This window comes from Triplophysa dalaica, chromosome 19 (assembly GCF_015846415.1).
Source record: "Triplophysa dalaica isolate WHDGS20190420 chromosome 19, ASM1584641v1, whole genome shotgun sequence".
In the NCBI taxonomy this organism is placed as follows: domain Eukaryota; kingdom Metazoa; phylum Chordata; class Actinopteri; order Cypriniformes; family Nemacheilidae; genus Triplophysa; species Triplophysa dalaica.
The window spans coordinates 19,868,766-19,875,157 of record NC_079560.1 but is presented as its reverse complement, the minus strand read 5'-3'; the positions used below and the strand labels follow the sequence as shown (position 1 = coordinate 19,875,157).

At 46.7% G+C, this 6,392-nt stretch overlaps 1 long non-coding RNA gene across 1 annotated transcript; it reads right to left on the bottom strand.

The window, feature by feature from the left end:
* Positions 1-264: 264 nt before the first annotated feature.
* On the bottom strand, positions 265-5,607 carry LOC130408479 (uncharacterized). The gene is made up of 3 exons (XR_008904756.1): positions 5,525-5,607; positions 4,844-5,002; positions 265-351 (listed from the first exon to the last, which is right to left on the bottom strand). It is a non-coding gene; the product is annotated as an uncharacterized LOC130408479 (long non-coding RNA).
* Positions 5,608-6,392: the final 785 nt, after the last annotated feature.

The window sequence follows — 6,392 nt, the reverse complement described above, 5'->3', positions numbered from 1 at the left end:
ACAAAACAAAAAAACAATTTAACACTTAAAAATGTTAAACAGGTAAACATTTATTTCATATATATTTTTCACATTTTTTTAAAATGTATGTTGTATCATCGTTTAGATTTAAAAAAATGTTAATAATGTATTGGCAATCATGACCCCTCACATAAAGAACAAATATGCAAACTGCATAATTTAGAAACATGTTGACCAATATGGTCACATGAAAAAAGGTAATTAAATCACAAAAATGCTCAGGAACTCATCAACTCTCAACAAGGCCCCAAGTGAGTCCAACGAACATCGGGGAGGATAGCAGAACAAATCAGCTTTAGGTGCTGCTCCATCACAGGATGCAAAGAGTTACTTGAAATATAAAAAAAGAAAAACCATATTGTCAAAGACACAGACAGAGAGAGGTAACAAATAGATTCAGACACAGACAGAGATGACAAATAGATTCAGAGACAGACAGAGAGACGACAAATAGATTCAGAGACAGACAGAGAGACGACAAATAGATTCAGACACAGACAGAGATGACAAATAGATTCAGAGACAGACAGAGAGATGACAAATAGATTCAGACACAGACAGAGAGATGACAAATAGATTCAGAGACAGACAGAGATGACAAATAGATTCGGACACAGACAGAGATGACAAATAGATTCAGAGACAGACAGAGATGACAAATAGATTCGGACACAGACAGAGATGACAAATAGATTCAGAGACAGACAGAGATGACAAATAGATTCGGACACAGACAGAGATGACAAATAGATTCAGAGACAGACAGAGATGACAAATAGATTCGGACACAGACAGAGTTGACAAATAGATTCAGAGACAGACAGAGAGATGACAAATAGATTCAGAGACAGACAGATATGACAAATAGATTCAGACACAGACAGAGAGATGACAAATAGATTCAGAGACAGACAGAGAGACGACAAATAAGATTCAGAGACAGACAGAGATGACAAATAGATTCAGAGACAGACAGAGATGACAAATGATGTTTAATTAACAAAGTTCGGGAGGAGCCGAAGCATATAATCAGCCGGCTGGTCTACAATCAGCAATCACAACGTATACACAATCAGCCCTAGCGAGCTCGCTAATAAATAAGGAAACCATCTTACCTGTTCGATCTCATAAGATTAAGCATCAACTTGAAGTTCGACGCTATGTCCGAGACCCCCGTCATCGACGACGCACCGATATACCGCAACCCTTCAGCGCCGATGAGCGCGTCCCATCTTTCCAGCTCGGGATCGGATCCAGCCTCGCAAGGCTAAAACCAGAGGTGACACTTCATCACCTGCCCCAGAGAGACGTCCGCCGCCTTCACCGGCTTCTTCTTATACCTCTACTCACGACACGATACCCGCCATCCAGAAATGGACCGTCCAGGGACTACGGCTGGCTCTATCCAATGCGGACGTCAAGTTCCATAGGCGGATGACCAAGGCGGAGCTTTACTGCCTCTACGTTTCTTCCCTGGCCGACACCGCCCCACCGAAGTCAGCTCCACAAAAGACCACTGACAAGCCGGGCAAGGCTCGTGGTTCCCCCTATTCCCGACCCGGGCAATCCACCAATGCGGCTCGTCGTGGCCGTCCGCCGGCAAACCGGCACAGCAGGCCCTCCGCGAGCGCAGGTTCCGCCACGGATTTCCAGGACGCCACGAACCGTCCGGTCGAAGGCTTCCAGCAACTCGTCCCTCTAGCTGTAGGCCAGCTCCAACCTCCAGCCAACATCCCGCCAGCAGTAAACAGCGCGGGCCGCATAAGAAACGTTGGCTCGACAGCACCCGGAGCTCCGGTGCGTTCTCACCCATTCCCCGCCCCTGGCTCTTGGCCCGCTGCACCCCCATCGACTACTAGCGCGAGGCTGCCTCAGCTAGCGATGCAGGGACCGGTCCTCAGCCAGTTCACCGCCCCCTTAGAAGCCACCGCTAGCGCGAGCATGACTCCGCTAGCCGCTCAGGCGGCTGCAATCCCCTCCATTTTCTCTCTCCCGCAGAGCCGACCAAATTTCACTTTGGCTACGTTGACAGCAATGCCAGTGCCGGTTAACGCACCAGCGTTGGAACCGCCTCCAGTTTCCGGGAACATCAGATCGCAGATCTTGACAGAAATTCAGGCTGCTGGCACCCGAAGCAGACCCTTTGCCAACATCGGTACCTCCCTATTCGGAGCTGATATTCCGGCTAACCACCCCCTAAAAACCCTCCTCGACGCCTCTCTAAACTCCATCATCCAAGCCGTCTCCCTCAGGACCCTCCAATCTTACCTCACTGCATGGAAAAGCTTCAAGTCTTTTCACCTAGCGTTCAACATTCCCTTTCCGGATTTTTCTGTCCTCACCATCACCTCCTTCATCTCCTTCCTGAACTCTTCAAAAAACCTCCAGGCCAGCTCAATTAAAGGCTACATGAGTGGAGTTCAGTTCTTCCACAAACTCATATTCAATTCGCCATCTGAAGCCATAGCCAGCTCCCAAACATCTATGCTTATCAAGGGCATTCAACGCACCCAGCCTGCTCGCCAGGATGCAAGGCAACCTATAACCCTGGATATATTGACCAGATGCATTTCCATCCTCCGTAAAGGATACCACTCCAAACACGTCGATCGCACACTCGACACCATGTTTATCCTAGCATTCTTCGGATTTCTAAGATGTTCAGAAATTTCCACAACATCCATTTTCAACCCCCTAACTCACCCAACGGTATCCGACCTGTCAGTAGTCGATTCAGAGACGATGTCATTCTCCATTAAACAGAGCAAGACGGACCAAACCAGGAGAGGACATTTCATCTATATATTCAATCTCCACTCACCAATTCAACCTTACCAGACCCTCCTAGCCTACCTCCACTCCAGGAAATCCCAGACCAAAACCACAACGGATCCTCTATTCGTCGACGAGTCTAACCGCCCAGCTACACGCTTCTGGTTCCAAAAGCACCTAAAAGCTGTCCTGCTCCTATCCGGTATCCCCGCAGACCACTTTTCCGGCCACTCCTTCCGCATAGGCGCAGCAACCACAGCAGCCCAAAAAGGCCTCTCGCAGTCTCAAATCCAAGCACTAGGGCGCTGGACATCGGAAGCTTTCAAGAGCTACATCAGGTCAGGTCGCTCTATCATCAGGGAAGCCCATCGAACCCTCATTTCCAAAATCATCTAGAGAATCCATACTTCACACACACGAGCTCGAACATCCTCCATGCCAGCCTAAATCTCTCTAACAGGAGATCTCACCACTGCTTCAACCGGCTCAGGGGCCAGTGCCCAAGTCTCAGGCTCTGCAGCAGCAGATTTAACAGCAGGAGCCAACATCGCAGCAGCGACTACCCTGGCAGAGACCAGCACTCCCATTCCAAGCAAAGAAGTCAGCGTCACAACCGCCTCAGCCAAGGCCAGCATTTCCACTTCAGGCATGGAACCAAGTGCTGCAACTAGGAATCATCCGCAGCACTTCTGTCACAAGCGCCAAAGCCAGCGTCGCAGCAGGGATCGGCTCCACAGACGCCCATGGTTCCATGTAAGGCACAGAAACCAGCGTTGCAGAAGGGATTGGCTCCTCAGACGCCCATGCACCTACCACAAGCGCCGAAGCCAGCGTCGCAGCAGCGATCGCCTCCGCAAAGGCCCGTGCTTCCATCTAGGGCGCAGAAGCCAGCATCACCGCAGTGACCGCCTCCACAGAGGCCAGCGCTTCCATCTAATGCGCAGAAGCCAGCGTCGCCGCAGCGATCGCCTCCACAGAGGCCAGCGCTTCCATCTAATGCGCAGAAGCCAGCATCGCCGCAGCGATCGCCTCCACAGAGGCCAGCGCTTCCATCTAATGCGCAGAAGCCAGCGTCGCCGCAGCGATCGCCTCCCAAAGGCCAGTGCTTCCATCTAATGCGCAGAAGCCAGCATCGCCGCAGCGATCGCCTCCGCAGAGGCCAGCGCTTCCATCTAAGGCGGCGAAGCCAGCGTCGCTGCAGCGATCGCCTCCGCAGAGGCCAGTGCTTGCGCTTCGCTTCCTGCCACCTACGACTTTCCACGGAAGCAAGCATTACAGCATGATCACCCCAGCAGGAGCCTCCGTCAGGCGCTCCACTACAGCCGGCTCTCTCCTTCAGTCGCCTCTTTCCAGTATAAGTCCCAACAACAGGGACACACACGAAGCCATGTTCATTCTGGACGGTTCCCGAAAAATCCATATTAGGAACTCTCCCTACGCACTACTACCAGCCACTCGTGCATTCAAACTTCTCATCACTGCAGCAGACACCTTTCACCTTCTCAGTCTCAACCATCCTCGGAGGAACCCCTACCCCTTCTTGTCTCATAACGAACCACATCTCCTAAGGAGCCCTCATCCTCTCGTCTCTACCCGAACGCAGGCCACGCCTCCGCAGCGCTCAGCATCGCTTTGGGGGGTATGCGTACTCCGGCGGCTGTTCCACTTTCTCGCTTTATGGGGGTGTGCTCTGGGCTCAGACCGGTTTCGAGCTCGGCGCACTCACTCGTACCAAGGTAGAGTGTTTCGGGCTCGGATAGATCTGGCGAGCTCGGAGCCCGCTTCCCGGACAACACGCCAAATACGCATTACCTTCATAACCAAGCTCTATCATTATCCCTATCAGCATCACTGTTATCTGTGTAGGTGAACTCGTGAAATAGATTCAGAGACAGACAGATATGACAAATAGATTCAGACACAGACAGAGAGACGACAAATAAGATTCAGAGACAGACAGAGGGATGACAAATAGATTCAGAGACAGATAGAGAATAATGAAATGATATAAGAAAGCAAAAATATATATTGGTGTGTTTGTGTTTCTTACATTTAGAACGTCCGCTGAAAATCCATCAATTTGGAAAGAAGAGTAGCAACATGTGGATTCACTTCAACCTGCTTCTTTTGTACCATTTGCCCTGTTTTTTTAGATGGCACCTTTCCTTTGCACGTCTTTGTTCCTCTTGGATTAATACCTACAAAGCACCTAAGGGTTAAGGAAACAGAAATTAATGTTAGTCAGATTTTATTTGGTTTTAGCTTTTTAGGCATGCAATCATGTTTTTGAAATTGAACCTTATATATATATATAGTCTTGAGGACCCATTTCTTAGAAAGTTTTAGATGTCCCACTATGTAAAAACCCAATTGAATGCGTTAGCCTGATAGTGTTAAATAGGGAGACATCTAAATTATAAAAAAAATGCTTCTTGAGCTGAGAAACATTAAGCGCAAACTGAAATTGTGAATTTAAAAAGTTTGATGGCTGCAATATTAGTAAATGTACCAATATCCATCAGGTAACATTGGTGAATGGACATGGTGCGATAGTTGTTATTGACCATTAGAAAATCCACAAAAGTTTTGCGTAAATTTGTAATGGAAACGTGTCTACTGTCTTTGCTCAAAAGATATATAGCATATAACAATATAACATATGTACAAATATAAAAAGGAAAGTTATGATATTACTTATGTAAAATGCAGGTTGTTAGAATTCAACCATTACCTCTGAATAAACTCCAATGTACACGCTGCCTCCTCCTGGTAATGAAGATTGAACACATAATATGCTGTCAACAGAGTCGCCAGACCGGACAGGAAGGTGGGCTGAATGCCCTCACACACCACCTCACCTTCAATTGTGAGCATCCACTGCCCAATAGACAAAGTGTCTCCTAAAACAATCAATTTCACAGGTGTTATTTTTTACCATAACATTTTTTGCTCTTAGTTTTTTTGCATTAAAACTATATTATAGTATGTAAGAGTTAATCTACTCAATATTTTAAACCAAAGTTAAAAAGAGGTATTACAAAAATGCTATATATCAAGACAGAGATTTATAAGTAAATACATGCATACTGAACTATATTACCATTGTATAGTAAAGGACGGAAAACCGAAAAATTAAAACATAACAGAATTTGGGGAAACGAGTAAGGTGTACCTAATAAAGTGGTTGGTGAGTGTGTATAGATATAACTTCCCCAGAATGTACTATAAACCTCTGTATAAAACTAAAAACATAACCATACTGAAATGTAGGCAAAATTAAATGCTATCTGGTGGCAGACAATAAAATAAAATAGACACAACTAGGCTGTAAACGCGTGTAAAATTCGTGTGAAAAACCACAAGTGGTTCGTGAGATTTTTTATGCACTTTAAACGGTTAAATTTCTACACAACATAGGAACTGTTTAACAAGATAGGCTACTAAAATTCGTTTAGCATGTTGGCACTGTATGTACAATTTCACAATGCCACAAGAAGTCCCACACTAACAGATCCCTGACAACACTAATCTTTCTATTCTTTTCAATACACTTTTACACCACTGTGGCTATCACGCTGTTGAATGCAGCTTTGCCAGCT